Raw genomic sequence first — 18,939 nt, 5'->3', positions numbered from 1 at the left:
TAGTGGTTAAGTTTGGCATGCTCTGTTTCGGTGGCCTTGGTTTGGTTCCCAGGTGCAGACCTACACCACTCGTCTGTCAGTGGTCATGCTGTGGTGGCAGCTCACATACAAAACAAGGAAGATTGGCAGCAGTTGCTAGCTCAGGGAGAATCTTCCTCAGTAAAACAAAAGATCACGATCAGGGCCAGCACTGGGGAGAGGGGAGGGAAGCACTCGTCTCAGGCACGAAATTTAAGTGTGCATCAAAAAAACTAAGTAATCAAGATAAATACCATGTAAATGCAATTTTTAAAAATATCAAAATCAATGCAAGAAAAATCCATGATAAGCAAAATATCCAAATCCAAGATCTGACAGTGCTATGCTGGGGTCATAATGGAACCTGATACAAAAGGAAAGATGTGAGCCCCTACATATACTTTTTCAATGTACTTTTAATGGTTAATTTTTTTCTAGAAATTGATTTTGAAAAATTATTGATGAGTTTTCTTCCATTAAAATCAAGAAAGTCAAATTTTAATAAATTCTGGTTTGGGGGAAAATAAAATATTTAAATTTAAAATAATATTTTATGTTCTAATATCCTTGCTTTTCAATTTTTTATTTTTTTCAATGATGTTTAATGGTTTAGGAAGGAAAAGTACATTTTAGGTGGTCAATAAATATTTCTTGAATGAATGGATCTGTCTTTTTTTGGACACCATAAATTATTTGGATTATAAGAGGACAGAGTTATTTCACTTTATATTTATGGGATTTGAGAACCATGCAGTTTTTATTCTAAGTGTCTTTTCTGTCTCTAGTGGAGGCATATGAGGCCATGGGGGTAAAGGAACGTACCAAGCATAGCTTGATGTTTATATTAAGAAAGATCCTTATTTTGGAGGTTACAGCTTTCACTTACCTTAGAAACATAGAGTTCCTTAACACGATTGTATTTTAAACCAACATGTAACACTGTAACAGAGATAGACAATGCCTTGTGCAAGTCTTCTGTCAGAAAGAACTTTATTCAAGCATTATAGATTTATAGACCTTGATAGCTAAGAGGAAATATAGATGCAAATCCTCCTCTTTGTATATTCCAAATTGTTGCAATCAAATGCAAAATGTTGACAATCCATTGGCTGCTGCATCAGTTAGCAATTGCCACAAATAACACTTCATAACAAACCACTCCTGAAACTCAGTGCCCTAAAATAATGATACCTGATTGTTGCTCCTGAGTTGATGGGTTGGGTGGGCAGGTCTGCTGATCTTGACTTGGCTCACTGATGTGACTGCAGTCAGCTACAAGTTGGTTAGGTGGCTGATTAAGGACAGCCTCAGCTGGTGTAACGGGATGACTTAACTCTCCTCCATATGTTTCTCACATCCCTCCAGCGGGTTAGACTGGGCACGTTCTTATGGCGGAGGCAGGGGTGCAAGAGCGAGCAAGACAAATCATGCAAAGGGCAAGAAGGGATGCACACCCAATTTTGAAACCTCTGAGTCACGCTTGCTAACATTCTGTTGGCCAAATAAACTCTCAAGGCCAAGCCAGAGTCAGAGAAGGAAGGGTTACAAAGTTACAGGGAAGGGATGTGGAGGCATGGAAACCATTCTTGAAGGCATTGATGCAATTAACCTGCCACAATTGGCAATGGGTAAAAATCATGCCTTCAATATCCCTTAGAATTGTCACCTCTATATTGAACCCTCTGGAAAAGCCAAACATTGAAGACCAACCTATCATAAATGAACTCTTGTTTGTAAACAGATGTCAGCCCCTCTCCCAAATTGTGGCTGCCACAAATAACAAAGACTGAGCCTCCATCAATCAAGTTTAATGTTGTGATCAAATTGTTCAACACAGGATCATTACTGAGCGAACTGAATCCTAAATGATAAGTTGACTCAAAGTAAATAGTTAGTCTTTTCTCTGTATCCCCAAACTAAGAATTCCTAGGGTCAAAGAAAGAGAAGGAGAAGGACTAGTGGCCTGGAAGAGGAGCTCTCTGGTCAAGAGTTCAAAGCCCAGCTCAGCCCGCTACAGCTGTGTAATGATGGGAAAGTTACTTAACCTCTCTGAGCCTCAGTTTCCTCATCTTCAAAATGGAGAGTAACCATTCATTCACGGTTTCATTCAAAATATTTATGAAGAATCCACTGACTATACTTCCCTGCACTTACGGAGCTCAGAACCTAATTGGAGACACTCAAGAAGAAAAGAAATTATAATACAGAGCTAGAAAGCATGAAGCCTTAGAGGACACGCAGAGGTGACATCTGATCCTACTTGAAGAGATCTAAAGAGTGCTTCCTGGTGGAAGTGATGACTAAGCTGAGACTCAAAGAGAGGGCAAAAATTAGCCCAATTTTGAGGAAAGGTGTCCTAGGAAGAGAGAATGGCAGATGCAAAGTCCTAAAGCCAAGAATATGTTTTCCTTTCTAGTTTTAAAAACAAGCTCTGGTATAAGCATGGAAAACAGAAGAATATTCTAGAGCATTCACTCACGCACAACACAAATCCCCTGGGGATCTCATTAAACCACAGGTTCTGGTTCAGCAGAACTGGAGTGGGGCCTGAGATCCTGTTTTTCTAACAAAGGGATGCTGATGCTTCTGGTCCACGGACCACACTTTGAGGAGGCAGGCTGGAGAGTGGCCATGGAAGGGAGGATATGTACATTTTAAATTTTCCTTCTTCTCTCCTTGGCACTCAACACTTTATGGGAGACGAAGAGCAAGGCAGGATGATGATAACTTTGTGAGCAGTGCGAATCCTAGCCAAGTCACAAAACAGTTCCTGGAAGGAAAGGAGACGTTGGTTCCCGGAAAGTTTCCAGGAAACCAAAATATTTCCAAAGGCTTTGTCATCAAGTCCTTCAACTCTCTGTGAAACGCTGGAATTCTGCTCCATCGACCGCTCCTGCTTACCAACATAACTCTTTTAAGTGTTTGTGCCAAAGTAGTGTACATGTCAGTGTGCTTTATTTATCCCCTGGGGCTCTTGTTACAGTTTTACTGGCCATTTCTTTAAAGGCAGGAGGAGTCTTTGTTAAAGGGTAAGCCAGTCGGTCAGAAGACAAGCCATTTCCTGAAGCCATTTCCTGAAGCCATTTCCATACTCTGTGACAGGTGCTGGAGAGGCAGGCTTGGAGCCACACGCCAAAGAACTTAGGAGAAAACAAAATGGTAGCCAGATGTTCTTGGTCATGCCATTGCACTAGGATCTATTATTTCCTCAAAACTCTGGAAATTCAAAGGGCTGCAGAACATAGAAGATAAAATCTTAATCTGGAACAGAAAGTCTTGTTTCTCACCAGTGCATGGAACGTGGGAAGAACGCCCCACCCATCAGTGCTCTGAATCACCCAGAGAGTCCTGGGGCTGGTGAGATCTGCAATTCCACATTAAGCCATGAAGAGAAGATTTCAGCGTCAGCTCCTGCCGGCACCTGCTGTCCTCAAATGTTGCTTCATAGCGTATTTGAAAGCAAGAAAGAGGTTTAACCCTGTGAGAGAGAAATCAGAACTGGAATCAGTACCAAGATTAGTACAAACGTGATCCCAGGGGTCATATCTATAGGGGCATGGGTCTTATAAATACAGAGAGAGAGAAATATAGCAACACAGACTAGAAGGATAAACCTTAAAATGTTCACAGTGATTATCTCTAGCATGGCAGGCACTGCAGGCAAACTCAAAAGCCATTCTTAACCTCTTCACCACTGATAGCTCTTGCTCTAGAAGCTAGAAAGCCAAATACTTGTTTTGTCAAATTCTTTTGTAACTAGGAGTGGTCATGTGATGCAGTTCTGACCAATTAGATGAAAGGGAAATCTGCTGAGGGGTTTCTGGGAAAAGCTTCTGTTTCCTGTTAAAGGGAGAGGCATGTAAGGAGAGGCTGCTGCTTTTGCCCCATCCCTCTTCTTTCTGCCTTGAACATGGTCGTGATGTCTGGAGCTATGGCACCCACCTTGCAACCATAAAAAACATTTTGATGAAAAGCCAACATGCTGCTAGTGGATTGGAAAACCGGGAAGATCCTAAATCCTTTATAATACCACTGAGCAATAGAACCAATACCAGCAACACCTAACTCTGGGCTTCTATTCTTGCAAAAAAAATAATTCCCTATTTAATTAAGCCACTGGATCTTAGTTACTTGAGCTTGGAATATGTCAGTGAAAAAATAAGACATTCTAGTGTGAGATGGAAGACCATAAATAAATAAGGAAGTTATAGCATGTTAGGAAGTGGCAAGCGCTATGAAAAGAAAATCAGGATTAGGGGCAGGAGAAGCATGAATGTCAGGGTAGGAGAAAAGGAGGCAGTACGAAATAGAGTTGCCAGAGGAAATACTATTGATAACAAATGATTGGAACAAAGATTTGAAGGAGGTGAGGGAGTTGGCCATGTGGGTATCAGGACAAGAACATTCAAGGCAGAGTGAGCATCCAGGTCAAGATTCCTAAAGAGCAAGTGAGCTTGGCGTGTCTGAAGAATCCTGAGCAGGCCAGCATGGGTGGAGCAGAGGGAAGTGAGATTAACAGAAGATGAGGTCAAGGAGGAAAAGAGGGTCAGATCGTACAGGGCCTTGTGGGCCATCAGGAGGACTTTGGCTTTTACTGAGTAAGGTGGGAGCCATAGAGGGTTGTAGGCAGAGAAGGGATGTGAGCTGACTCAGGAGTTCACAGGCGCCCTCTGGCTGCTGCAAGGAGAACAGACCAAAGGTGGGGCGGGGAAAAGGCAAGAGGGGAAGCAGAAAGACCCTTTATGAGGCTATTTCCATAATCCTGGCTACAGACAATAGGACTTGGAACAGAATAGAAGCAACAAAGGAACAGACAGGCGATCAGATTCTGGATACATTCTGAGGAAGGGTCAACAGGATTTGCTGATGGATCAGAGATGGAGGGTAAGAAGAAAGGCAGAGTCAAGGATAACTCCACGGCCTTGTGCTGAGCAGTAGAAGGATAGGGGACCCTCCATGGATATGAGAGGTGGGGGATCAGAAGCTCAGATTGGAACATGTTACATTTGTGACATCTGTTAGACATCTCAGTGGGGGCACTTGGTAGGTGGTTGGTTATATGAGTGTAGAATTCAGGAGAAGGAGCTGGACTGCACATTGTTTAATATTTTGGGGTCATTGCTAATAAATGGTGTTTATGGCTGTGAGACTGGATGAGATCTATGGTGTAGAGAAAAATGAGTACTTCCATGGAAAATGATGTATTGTCAGAGCACACATCTCCAGGTTACCCAGTTCTGATCTATGTGGGAGATATTTTACAATTCTGTAAATTTTAAATAACTGACAGAGATGCAAAATAATTCCATGAAAAAAACAGTTTTGCGTCCATTTGCACATTCATTTCAATATTCCTGAAATTATATATATGTATTATAATTCATAGGTATTATAATGCATATATATGTAATACATATATAACATATAGGTATATGAAATTTTATATGTATTTTATAATATTAATAATTATATGTATAATTATATAATATATAATTAAACATTATATTATATATATTATGTATATATAATTATCAATGAGGGAGCCAGGCAGATGTTATAACTGGGTCAAAAGAGAACAGCAAAGAACAGACATATACATGTATTATGTAATATATATTATGTATTATGTATACATTGTATATATTATGTGTATTATGTATTATGTATACATGATATACATTGGATATATTGCATATATATTATGCAATATATAATATATATCATGTATACACTGTATGCATATTATATGTATATTATGTATTATGTATACGTTGTATACATTATATGTGTTTTATGTATTATGTATACGTTGTATACATTATGTGTATGATGTATTATGTATACATTATATACATTGTATATATTATATATTATATACATATATGTCTGTTCTTTGTGTTCTCTTTTGAGCCAGTTATAACATCTGCCTGGTTCTTTCACTGATTGATGAGTGGAATAAAATCCTTAATGTATGCTCATTTTATATCTGTATGAGTAACGATTTTATCTTTTTTTTCTTGCTTGAGGAAAATTCACCCTGAGCTAACATCAGTTGCCAATCTTCCTCTATTTTGTATGTGGGGCACTGCAACAGCATGGTCACTGACGAGTGGTGTGGGTCTGCACCTGGGAGCCGAACCTGGGCCACCAAAGCGGAGCACACCAAACTTAACCACTAGGCAATGGGGCCAGCCCCCATGATTTTATCTTTTTTAGATCACATAGCTACTAAGAGGCAGAGCTGGGATTTAAACCTAGGCAGCCTGGCTCCTGAACCTCCACTCTTAAACCCTACCCTCTATCAAATGAGCTAATATACATGGAGACACTTAACTCACAGTAGACACTCAACATATGGTGGTGTTTAGGATTGCTAAGAAGCAAGTATTCTGTTTGACCAGAACCTTCATAAAACACACAGTCTCTCACCGTTTTGGAAGTGAAGGCAAAGGATGTCAGTATGACCCCTGATGTCTGGGACTGGGATCCGGGTGTGGTCTTCCTGGTAATCCATCTTCTGTAATCTTCCCGTACCTGGAGATGGAGACACATCACGGGGAGATGAATCACTCCCAGATGCAGGGAAGTATGCTGGCACAGGCATGTCCCCTGGAAGGAGGGGCATCAGGGACAGCGAGGGCAGCAGCTACATACCCGACGGTTGAGCAGACAGTGAATGAGGAAGATGAAGGCCCCCTGCAGGCTGTTGATGATGGTGAACAGGTAGGCCATGATACCAGCCAAGGGTCCAATCTGGAAAATGCCCAACACCCAGGAGCTCCCCAAGATGAAGAGCTGGGCAAATGCCTTGAATGTCAATAACCTGGAGGAGAAGGTTTGCAGAGGATAAGGTTCTGGGAGGTGGCCGTTGTCCTCATGGGACACACTCCCAGGAATGGTCTGAGGCTGCCACCATGTGACCCACCACCTAGATGGAAATAAACGTGGGGTGGAGCCTCCAAGCCTAGGTGTAGGGAAATCAAATCCTATAGGCATTTAAAAGGCTATTGGCCTACAGACACACATCGGCACAAAGACGTGTGGACACATGTATTTAATGCAATATTTTCATTAGTAATGAAAGGCTAGAAGGACCCATGTGTCCAAGAATTTAGAACACGTTAAATGAACAATGAAGCCATACAATGAAATACTATGAAGCCGCCTTTTTTTTACTGAGGTAAAACTCACATAACATAAAGTTCACCATTTTAACCATTTAAAGTATGATTCGGTGGTATTTAGCACATTCACAGTGTTGTGCAAACATCACCACTATCCAGTTCCCAGACACATTTATCACCCCAAAAAGAAACCCCATACCTATTAAGCAGTCATCCCCCATTTCCTTCTCCCCCAATTAGAAACAACTCAAATGTCCATCAACAGATGACTGGATAAACAAAACGTGGTCCATCCATATAGCAGAATATTACTCAGCCATGAAAAGGGGTGAAGCACTGACACACGCTACAACATGGATGAACCTTGAAAACATGATGCTCAGTGAGAGAAGCCAGTCACAAAAGTCCACATAGCATATGATTCCATTTATATGAAATGTCCAGAATGGGCAAATCCATAGAGACAGAAACCAGATTATACAACTGTTTTTTAAAATGAGATGAGAGTGACAATATACTATAGTGGGTAAGGCTCTGGGTCAGACTGCCTGTGTTTAAATTCTGATCCATTCACTAACTTTGCGGCCTTAGTAGGTTACTTAACGTCACTGTGCCTCAGTTTCCTCACTTTGAGATAAGGATGACAACACAATGCGTACACTATAAGCTTGTTCTACCAATTAATGAGATAGCATTAGACCTAAAGGTGCTTAGAACAATGTCTGGCACAAAATAAACATTTTTGTTAGTTGTTTTTAACCTTAAGTACTGATATGAAATAAGCTACCTATTATGTGGAAAAAACCAAGCGCAGAATGATATGTACAGTATCCTGTCATTTATGTAATAGAAGATGGATGTGTAAGTATAGAATATTCTGGAAGGAAGCTCAATTCAGGTGATAATGGTTGCTTGAGGTGGGAGAGATCTGGGGACCTGAGGAGTCAGGGAAGAGAGAAGGAATTAGTTTTCACGTGTTTCCTTTTTTAATGCTTAATTATTCTTGCCATGGCATACATTAACTTTATTCTAACTTTTTGCACTAATTTTTAAAAATAATTTTTAGAAAAAAATATTTAAGATGGATGAAGGATTGGACTCTGACGGGAAAACAAACAAGGGACCATCATTAGGTTACCGACAATAAAACCTAGACAATGTCTGGTTTGGGTGGGTTCTTAAAATGAACATTAGTTGAATGGTGAAGTTAAGAAACACAGATGCTCTATGAGAATACGAAAAAGTCCCACCTCTGTATGATAGAATAATATATATGAAGGTAAAATAACGAGATAGTGTATTTCATCTATTAAATCAACAAAACAACAAAAATGATAAACCCTAATGCTGGCAAGGCTGGAGGTAAACAAGCACTCTTGTGAATGGAAATAACTTTTCTGGAAAACGATTTGCAATATACACTAAAAGTGTTACAATCCAACCTACTCTTTGAGTCAGGCAATTTCATGCCCAGTGTTATGATTAAATAACCACAGATGTGGAAGAAAATTTACCTACAAGGATGTTCAAGACAATACTGTTTATAATAGCAAAAAAAAAAACAAGTCAGAAATAAGTTAAATGTCCATAAATGAGGGATGATTTAAGTAAACTGTGCTGGCTCCTTACGCTGAACAGTTATAGAAAAAAAGGATAGTTGACAAATTTCTAATCAAACAAGAAAAATTTTATGACATGTTATTAGAAGAGTATTATTTAATTTTCAAATATTTGGGGGATTTTCCAGACTTTTTTTCTGTTATTGATTTCTAATTTAGTTCCCCTGTCAGAGAACATGCTTTGCATAATTTGAATCTTTTAAAAGCTTATCTGATTTGTTGTATGTCCCAGGATGTGGTCTTGGTAAATGTTTCATTTTGACTTTAAAAAGATACATGTGCTGCTGTTATTGGGTGGAGTGTTCTATAAATGTTATCACGTTTGTTGATAGGATATGAAAGACTTGAACAACATTTACTGATTTTCTGTCTCCTTGTTCTGTCAATTATTGGTAGGGGTGTGGAAATCTCCTATTATAATTTTTTGGATTTGTCTGTTTCTTCTTTTAGTTCCATTGTTTTTTGCTCCTTGCATTTTGAAGCTCTTTTATTAGGTACATAAATGCTTAGGATTGTTACGTCTTCTTGATGAATGTACTCCTTTATCATTATAAAGTGGTCCTCTTTATCCCTGGTAATATTCTTTGCTCTGAAGTCTACTTTGTCCAATATTAATGTAGCCAGATCTTTTGACTAGTGCTAGCATGGTCTATTTGCATCCTTTTACTTTTAGCCTGTTTGTGTCTTTATATTTAAAGTGTTTGTTTTTGTAGGCAACATACACTTGGGTCTTGCTTTTTTATAGTTTGATGATCTCTGCCCTTTTTTTTTTTATTGTGGCAAAATATACGCAACATAAAAATTGCCATTTTAACCATTATAATAGGTTTAGAATTCAGTGACATTAAGTACATTTACAATATTGTGAAACCATTGTGACTCTTCATTTCTGTAACTTTTTCTTCATCATCCTAAACAGAAACTCTATACCCATTACACAATAATTCCCCGTTCTCCCTTCTCCCCTACCTTCTGTCTTATGAATTTGCCTATTCTAGGTACCTAAGATGAGTGGAATCATATAGTATTTGGCGTTTTGTGTCTGGCTCATTTCACTTAGCATGTTTTCTAGTTTCATCCATGTTTAGCATATATCAGAGTTTCATTCATCTTTAAGGTTGACTAATATCCCATTGTATGTGTTTATCACATTTTGTTTGGACACTTGGGTTATTTTTACCTTTTGGCTATTGTGAATAATGCTGCTGTGATCATTGGTGGACAAGTATCTGTATGCCACATCAATGCTTTGGGTGTATACCTGTGAGTGATTCCTGCTTTCATTTCTTTGGGTATATACCTATGAGTGGAATTGCTACATCATATGGTAATTCCATGTTGACCTTTTTGAGGAACTGCCACACTGTTTTCACAATCTCTGCCTTGTAATTGGGGCATTTAGAACGTTTACGTTGAATGTGATTATTGATATGGTTAGATTTAAATCTGTCATCTTACTGTTTGTTTTCTGTCTCATCTGTTTTTTGTTTCCGTTCTCCATTTCTTCTTCTTTTGGTTTAAGTATTTTTTTATGATCTCGTTTTATCTCTTTTTTTAGCCCTTTAACAATTAATTCATTCAACCATCAATTTCTTCACTTTGTGTCCTTGGCTCATACAGTCCTCCATTCGTTAGCTTTCTGATCTTGGGAAAATGACTTAAACTCTCCTAAACTCGAAAGAACTGGAGCTTCTTGCATTACACCACACTGCTCCCTACCATCTCTATCCTCTGGTCATTTCTGTATGAGAGCTGAAATAAGGCAGAGTGTCACCTTGTTTGACCTCAACTGGAACGTGTGTGTTGATAGACTGAAATTTTTCACTGCTCTGCTCATGTTTGCGAATGACCATGAGAATGCTGCAAATACTGATTTGGGATTCCAAAAAAATTTTAGTGAGTAGGTGAATTCACAAATATGGAACTTGTAAATAATGAAGATCAGCTATATATGTACCACATAGGGTGGTTGTGTGGGTTAAATCAATTAATACAAGTTAAGTTCTTCAAACAATGCCTTAACACAGACTCATTTGATGTTTCAGAAATTTATTTGGTAAGTTAGTTTTTAGTAGTTTGTATGTCCAGGTATAAGTGAGGATATTTTTATGTCTAATTTTTGGTGACATTGCATAGTGTAGAATTGTGCTCTTTTCATGTGGTGAAATCCAGGTTTCCTACCCTGCTTTTTTCCTGTCACTCGTCTACTTCATTTAGTCCTTTTTTTTTTTTTTTTGCAAACATGCAGGCATGGCTTTAAGGGCAGGAAGGATTAATAATGAACAAAAGCGATGTTGCTCCCTGACCCTACATTCTGCTTTCTTCACTATGATGTTTTTTTTTTGGAGCTGGCTACTACATTTTTTAGGCAGCTTTATTGAGATATGATTCACATACCAATACAATTCACCCATTTAAAGTTTATAATTCAGTGGTTTTTTTTTAATATATTCACAGATGTGTGTAACCATCACCACAGTAAATTTTAGAATATTTTCATCACCTCAAAAAGAAGCCTGAACCCTTCAGCTACCATCCCTTTATCCCCTGACCCTGTTTACCCCATCCCTAAGCAACCACTAAGCTACTTTTTTGTCTCTATAGATTTCCCTATTCTGACTTTCCTATGAATAGAATCGTATAGTATATGGTTTTTTTTTTGGCTGGCTTCTTTCACTTAGCATTATATTTTCAAGGTACATTTATGTTGTAGCATATGTCAGTATCTCATTCTTCTTTATGACCAAATAATGTTTCATTGTGTGGATATACCACATGTTGTTTATCTGTTTGTGTGTCAATGGACGTTTGGGTTGTTTCCACCTTTTGACTATTATGAGTGATGCTGTTACATTCATGTACAAGTTTCTGTGTGGACACGTTTCCATTTGTTGGATATATACCTAGGAGTAGAATTGCTGGGTTACATGGTAGCTCTATGTTTAATTATTTGAGAAACTGCCAGACTATTTTCCAAAGTGGCTGCAACATTTTACATTCCTGTAGCAGTGTTTGAGGGTTCCAGTTTCTCCACATTCTCACTAACACTTGTTATCTAACTTGTTAATTTTAGCCATTCTAGTGGGTATGAAGTGGTATCTTATTGTGGTTTTGATTTGCGTTTCCCTTACGACTAATGATACTGAGCGTCTTTTCATGTGCTTATTGGCCATTTGTATATCTTCTTTGGAGAAATATCTGTTCAGATTCTTTGCCTATTTTTAAATTGGGTTGTCTTTTTATTACTGAATTGTAAGAAGTTTTTTTGTGGGGAGGAGGTGGGGAAGATCAGCCCTGAGCTAACTTCTGTTGCCAATCCTTCTCTTCTTGCTGAGGAAGATTGGCCCTGGGCTAACATCCGTGCCCGTCTTCCTCTACTTTATACGGACGCAGCCACAGCATGACTTGATACGGGGTACAGTGGTCTGTGCCTGGGATCAGAACCCATGAACCCTGGGCCGCCAAAGTGGAGCGCCTTGAACTTAGCCACTACACCACCGGGCTGGCCCCAAGAGCTTTTCAATATGTGTTCCGAAGACAAGGTCCTTATTAGATATATGATTTGCAGATATTTTTTCCCATTCTAGATTGTCTTTCCACCTTCTTGATAGTGTCTTTTGAAGCATAAAAGTTCTTAATTTTGATGGTGAAGTTTAACTTATTTATTCATTTATTTAGTTGCTTCTGCTTTTGGTGTCAGATCTAAGAGTCCATTGCCAAATACAAGGTCATGAAGATTTATGCCTGTGTGTTCTTCTAAGTGTTTTATAGTTTTAGGTCTTCAATTTAAGTGTATGATTCCATTTTGAGTCAACTTTTGCTTATGGGATAAGGTTAGGGTCTAACTTCATTCTTTTGCGTATAGCTATTCAATTGTCACAGCACCATTGGCACCCTTGTGAAAAATCAGTTGACCATAGGTGTATAGGTTTATTTCTGGTCTTTCAGTTCTGTTCCATTGATCTGTATGTTTGTCCTTGTAGCAGTACCACACTGTCTTGACAACTGTTGCTTTGTAGTAACTTCTGCAATTGGGAAGTATGAGTCTTACACTATTTATTCTTCTTTTTCAGAATTGTTTTGTTAGTTGTAGCTTGTTGCCTTAGAATTCCGTATGAATTTAGAATCAACTTCAGAGTATAAGTTTTGCATTTCTTTGGTTAATTTATTCCTGGTTTTGGATACTATTGTGAATGGAATTGTTTTCTTAATTTTACTTTTGGGTTTTTCAATGCAAATGTATAGAAATTCAGTTGGGTTTTGTATATTGATCTTGTATCCTGCAACCTTGCTGAACTCATTTATTACTTCTAATAGTTTTTGGTAGACTCCTTAGGATTTTCTATATACAGGATCACTTCATGCAAATAGAGATAGTTTTACCTCCTCCTTTCCGATATAGATGCCTTTTATTTCTTTTTCTTGCCTAATTGCCCTGGTTAGAACCTCCGCTACAATTTAGAATAGAAATGGCAAGAGTGGAAATCTTTGTCTTGTTCCTAATCTTAAAGGGAAACCATCCAGTATGTCACCATTAAGTATGATGTTAACTGGAGATTTTTTGTAGATGCCCTTTATATTGAGGAACTTCCCTTCTGTTCCTAGTTTATTGAGTTTTTTTTTAAATCATGAAAGCGTGTTGGATTTTGTCAAATGCTTTTTCCTACATCTGCTGAGATGGTCTTGTGATTTTTTGTTTTCCATTCTATTTGTATGATGTATTACATTAATTATTTTTGGATGTTAAACCAACTTTGCATCCCTAGGATAAATCCCACTTGGTCATGGTGTATAATTCTTTTTATATATTGCTAGATTCAGTTTGCTAGTATTTTGTTGAGGACTTTTACATCCATGTTCGTAAGAGATATTAGTCTGTAGTTTTGTTTTCTTTCTTTCTTTTTTTTTTTTTTTTGGTGAGGAAGATTAGCCCTGAGCTAACATCCGTTGCCAATCTTCCTCTCCTTGCGGAGGAAGATTGGCCCTGGGGTAACATCCGTGCCCATCTTCCTCTATTTATTTTTTTTCATATGGGACACCGCCATAGCATGGCTTGACAAGCGGTACATCAGTCCATACCCGGGATCCAAACCTGTGAACCCTGGGCCGCCACAGTGGAGCGTGCAAACTTAATCTCTACGCCACCAGGCTGGCCCCTGTAGTTTTGCTTTCTTGTGACATTTTTGTCTGACTTTGGTATCGGGGTAATATTAGTCCCATAAAATGTGTTGGAAAGCGTTTCTTCCTCTTCTTTTTTTTTTTTTTTTTTTGGAAGAATTGGTGTTAATTCTTCCTTGAGCGTTTGGTAGATTTCAGCGGTGAAACCATTTAGGCCTGGGCTTTTCTTTGTGCATAGTTTGTGGATTACTGATTCAATCTCTTCACTTATTATAGGTTTATTCAGATTATCTTGAGTCATTTTTGTAGTTTGTGTTTTTCTAGTAATTTGTGTATTTCATCTAAGTTATCTAATTTGTGTACTATTATTCATAGTATTTGTTTATAATCCTTTTTGTTTCTGTAAGGTTGGTAATCTTGTCCTCTCTTTTTCTTTTCTTTCCTCCAGTTTTGTCTTTTTTTTTTTTATTTATGTTTTAATAGTTTTTAACATTGTGAAATTTTGGGTTGTACGTTTTTGTTTGTCCATCACCATATATATGTCTCCCTTCACCCCTTGTGCCCACCCCCCACCCCCATTGCCCCTGGTAACCACAATACAGTTTTCTCTGTCCATGTGTTGGTTTATATTCCACATATGAGTGAGATCATACAGTGTTTGTCTTTGTCTTTCTGGCTTACTTCATTTAACATAATACCCTCCAGGCCCATCCATGTTGTTGCAAATGGGACGATGTTGTCTTTTTTTATGGCTGAGTAGTATTCCATTGTATATATATACCACATTTTCTTGATCCAGTCATCAGTCGAGGGACACTTAGGTTGCTTCCACTTCTTGGCTATGGTGAATAATGCTGCAGTGAACATAGGGGTGCATAAGGCCCTTGGGATTGTTGATTTCAGGTTCGTTGGATAGATTCCCAGTAGTGGGATAGCTGGATCATAGGGCATCTCTATTTTTAATTCTTTGAGGAATCTCCATACCGTTTTCCATAGAGGCTGCACCAGTTTGCATTCCCACCAGCTGTGTATGAGGGTTCCTGTTTCTCCACATCCTCTCCAGTGTTTGTTGTTTTTTGGCTTGGTGATTATAGCCATTCTAACGGGCGTGAGGTGATATCTTAGTGTTGTTTTCTCTCTTTTGTTTTTGATTCAAGTAATTTGAATCTTCTCTTTTTCTTGGTCAGACTGGACAGAGGTTTGTCAATTGTGTTGATCTCTTCAAAGAACCAGCGTTTTCTGATTTCCCTTTAGATTTCTTCTTCGACTCATTGGTTATTCATGAGTGTGTTGTTTAATTCCCACATATTTATGAATTTGCCAAATTTATTCCTACTATTGATTTCTAATTTTATTTTATTATGGTTGGAGAACATACTTTGTATTATTTTTATGCTTTTAAATTTATTGGGGTTTGTTCTATAGCCCAACATTTGATCTGTTCTGGAGAATGTTCCCTATGTACTTGAGAATGTATATTCTGTTGTTGGATGGAGTGCTCTGTAGAAGTCTGTTAGATCTGGTTGGTTTGTAGTGTTGTTCAAGTCGTCTATTTCCGTGTTGATCTTCTGTCTAATTGTTCTATACATTATTGAAAGTGGGGTATTGAAGTCTCCAACTATTGTTGAATTGTCTGTTTTCATTTCCATTAAAAGTTTCATGTATTTCAATGCTCCGTTAATAGATGCATATATGTTTTTAATTGTTATGTCTTGAACTATTGACCGTTTCATCATTATAAAATGTCACTCTCTCTGGTATTCTTGTTTTAAAGTCTGTGTTGTCTGATGTTAGTGCAGCCACTCCAGCTTTCTTGTGGTTGCTGTTTGCATGATATTTTTCCCCATCCATTTACTTTCAGTGTTTTTGTCTCTGTGACTCTCGTGTGTCTCCTGTAGACAACATATAGTTGGATCATGTTTTTTTTTAAATCCAATCTAACAATCTTTCCCTTTTGATTGTTCAATCTATTCACATTTAATGTTACTGATAGAGTTGGATTTACATCTGCCATTTTAGTTTTTGTTTTCTATATGTATTTTCTAATGTAGCATTTTAATTTCATTAGTGATCTTTTATTTATTTATTTTTTTTTGAATTTTTTTAAGTACTTGCTCTAGGGTTTACTATATACGTCTTATCAGCTTTAGATTTGTACTAGCTTAATTTCGGTAATATGTAGAACCTTTACTGCTATGTAGCTTGATTCCCATTTTCCCTTTTTTTTTGGTATTGTTGTTATATGTATTATATCTGTTAATGTTACAAACTCAACATTGCATTGTTATAATTATCATTTTACCATCCGCAGTCATTTCCTTAGCTCATTGCAACTTTGCTTCCATCCACCTCCTTTTGGGCTGTTACTAGGAAATATATTACACTTATATTAAATTGTGCGTTTTAAGCCATGATACGTTGTGTGATATTATTTTATACAATTGGTTTTTAAATCAGTTAAGAATAGAAAGGATAAAAAATATGTATAATTACCTTTACTGGGGTCACTTGTTTTCAGCCTGAAGAACTTTCTTTAGTATTTCTTGTAAATCAGGTCTACTAGCAATGAATTCTCTCAATTTTTGTTGATCTGGCAAAGTCTTTATTTTTCTTCATTTTTGAACAGTACCTTTCCTGAATATAGAATTCTTAGTTAACAGTTTTTTCCTTCAGCACTTTCTATGTGCTATCCCACTGCCTTCTGGCCTCCATTGTTTCTCCTGGAAGCCAGCTGTCAGTCTTATTGGGTTTCCTTGTAAGTGACTCATCATTTTTCCTCTTGATTCTTTTAAACATTTTTCTCCTTGTCTTTTACCTTCAGCATTTTTTACTCTGATGTGTCTGTTTGTGGGTCTCTCTGTGTTTATCTTACTTGGAGTTCTTAGAGCTTCCTGCATGTATAAGTTATTGTTTTTTAATAAATTTGGGAAGTTTGGGGTTATTCTTTCCTTGAATATTTTTTCTGGTCCTTTCTGTCCTCTCCTTTCAGTACTCCAGTTCTGTGTATGTTCGTGCAGTTAATTGGTCCCATATTTCTCTCAGGCTCTGTTTATTTTTCTTCATTCTTATTTTTCTCTGCTCTTCAGCTTGCATAAATTCTATTAATGTATCTAAGTTTGCTAGTTCTTTCGCCAATTCAAATGTACTGTCAAGCCCCTCTAGTTGAATTTTTGATTTCAGTTATTGTAGTTTTCAACTCCAGAATTTCCATTTGGTTCTTTTTTGTAACTTTTATCTTTGTTGATATTCTCTATTTGATATAAATTGTCATCATAACTTCTTTTACTTCTTTAACGTACATCTCTTTAGTTGTATGAACATACTTATAATAGCTGCTTTAAACTCTGTTCTGTTAAATCTAACATCTGGATGCTCTCACAGGCAGTTTCTGTTGCCTGCCTTTTACCCAGTGTATGGGTCATACTTTTCTGTTTTTCTCCATGCCTGGTAGTTTTTTGCTATAAATAGGACATTTTAGATAACATATTGTAGCAACTCTGGGTATTGGCCCCCCACCCCCAGACTCTTTCAGGGCTTGTTACTGTTGTTTGTTTATATACCAGCTGGATTATTTTAGTGAGATGTATTTCTTCCTCACTGTGTTAGACCTCTGATATTGCTTCTCTGGGTGGTGCAGTTTGGGGCCTGCCCAAAGCCACCCTAGGATGACAGGTACAGGTAGGACTCTCTCCCACTCTTGCCCTCATTACACCCAGCAGTTAACCTCCACTAATTGTGGCCCATTGCTGTGTTGTTTTCAGCAGCACCCTGGGGCATGAATTCCTCTACAGACTAATCCAGTCAAATAGTGGCTCCTGCCGGAGATTAGTTTCTGAGGTTAATGTTTGGTACTTGTACGAACCCCAAGAGGGCTCTTCCCAGCTGTCTTATTCCCTGGTTCTCTCCTACAAACTAGCTGGCCTATAGTCTGGGCTGTATCTTCATTAGATCCAGGATTCTCTTCCCACTTGCTTTTCACCACAACTTGCACTGTTCTTGAGAGTGTCTTTAGGTTGAAACTTTTCCATGCTCTGTTGTATTGTCAGTGCTGAATTTTCTTAGGTTTTTGTGACTCAGTTGCTGTCTTCCTCTAGGACTGTTTCCAAGGGCTTTAAATGGTGTTATTTTAAAAAAAAATTCACTAGTTTCCCCGAGAAGCAGGTGAGCAGAGCTACTCACGCTGTCATGCTGGAAGTTGATCTCTCCAGTGTTATCTTGTGTCTTAGAGAGCGAGGATCAATTTCACACGTTTTACATGTTTTGTGTCCTCTGTAGCACTGGCTGTAGTCCTTGATGCACATTATAAATGTTCAATAAATTCATGTTGAATCTAGTGAAATTATAATCAATCAGTCTAACATACTGGTTAAGATCCCAGCTCTGATTCAGACTGCTGGGTCCCTTGGCAGTAGTGTGACTTTGGAGAAGCCACTTAACCCCTCTAAGCATTTGTGTTCTCATTTATAAGTGGGCTACTCTGTACCTCACAGGGTTCTTGTGAGGAGAGAGGGGAATAATCCATGAGTAGAATCCCTTAGAACAGTGCCTATCACATTTTAAGTGCTTTGTAAATGTTAGTGATAATTAATAGTCCTTGTTGACTAACACAGTATAAAAGGACCTAAGATACATACTACTTGAAAAAATACTAATCACTAAAAATGTTAAAATTTTCTATTTGGCAACTGTATCGGAATTTATGGCCTGAATTTTTAACCAAAATACTGCAATTTGAAATTTTCATTAGCCTTTTGACCATTTCTCCCCAAAATATCACCCATGTTTTGCAGTTCTTGTGTTCCAAGCTGCTTTAAGGCAAATCTAAAACCAAATGCTGTAGTTTGGCATCTGACTTCCAATAGTGAGAACTCAATGTTACAGTGGAACCTCAGGCATGATTCATGATTTTCTAATGCTGCTGTTAAATACTGTGCAGGTTTACACAAAAATGCATACACTTAGCTATCACTAACAGTAGTGGTTTCAGCTTTACATTTGAGGAGCCAGAAAGCCTTATTATAAGATTGGAAGAGTAAGTTGGTGTGAAATTCATTTTGGGG

At 38.0% G+C, this 18,939-nt stretch overlaps 1 protein-coding gene and 1 long non-coding RNA gene across 3 annotated transcripts in view; one reads left to right on the top strand and one right to left on the bottom strand.

Moving 5' to 3' along the window:
* Window positions 1-18,939, top strand: part of LOC147911321 (uncharacterized) — a 207,098-nt gene that overhangs the window by 161,714 nt on the left and 26,445 nt on the right. The window lies entirely within an intron of this gene.
* Window positions 992-18,474, bottom strand: LOC147911322 (uncharacterized). 2 transcript variants are annotated; one of them, XR_015550879.1, is made up of 4 exons: window positions 16,373-18,474; window positions 6,673-6,841; window positions 6,448-6,552; window positions 992-3,496 (listed from the first exon to the last, which is right to left on the bottom strand). It is a non-coding gene; the product is annotated as an uncharacterized LOC147911322 (long non-coding RNA). The 2 variants fall into 2 exon arrangements; XR_015550880.1 differs by lacking the exon at window positions 6,673-6,841 and having other exon boundaries at window positions 16,373-17,530.

This window comes from Ceratotherium simum, unplaced genomic scaffold, assembly GCF_057802395.1.
Source record: "Ceratotherium simum simum isolate JZ-2026a unplaced genomic scaffold, ASM5780239v1 HiC_scaffold_43, whole genome shotgun sequence".
Classification (NCBI taxonomy): domain Eukaryota; kingdom Metazoa; phylum Chordata; class Mammalia; order Perissodactyla; family Rhinocerotidae; genus Ceratotherium; species Ceratotherium simum.
This window is presented reverse-complemented; position numbering and strand designations above follow the sequence as displayed.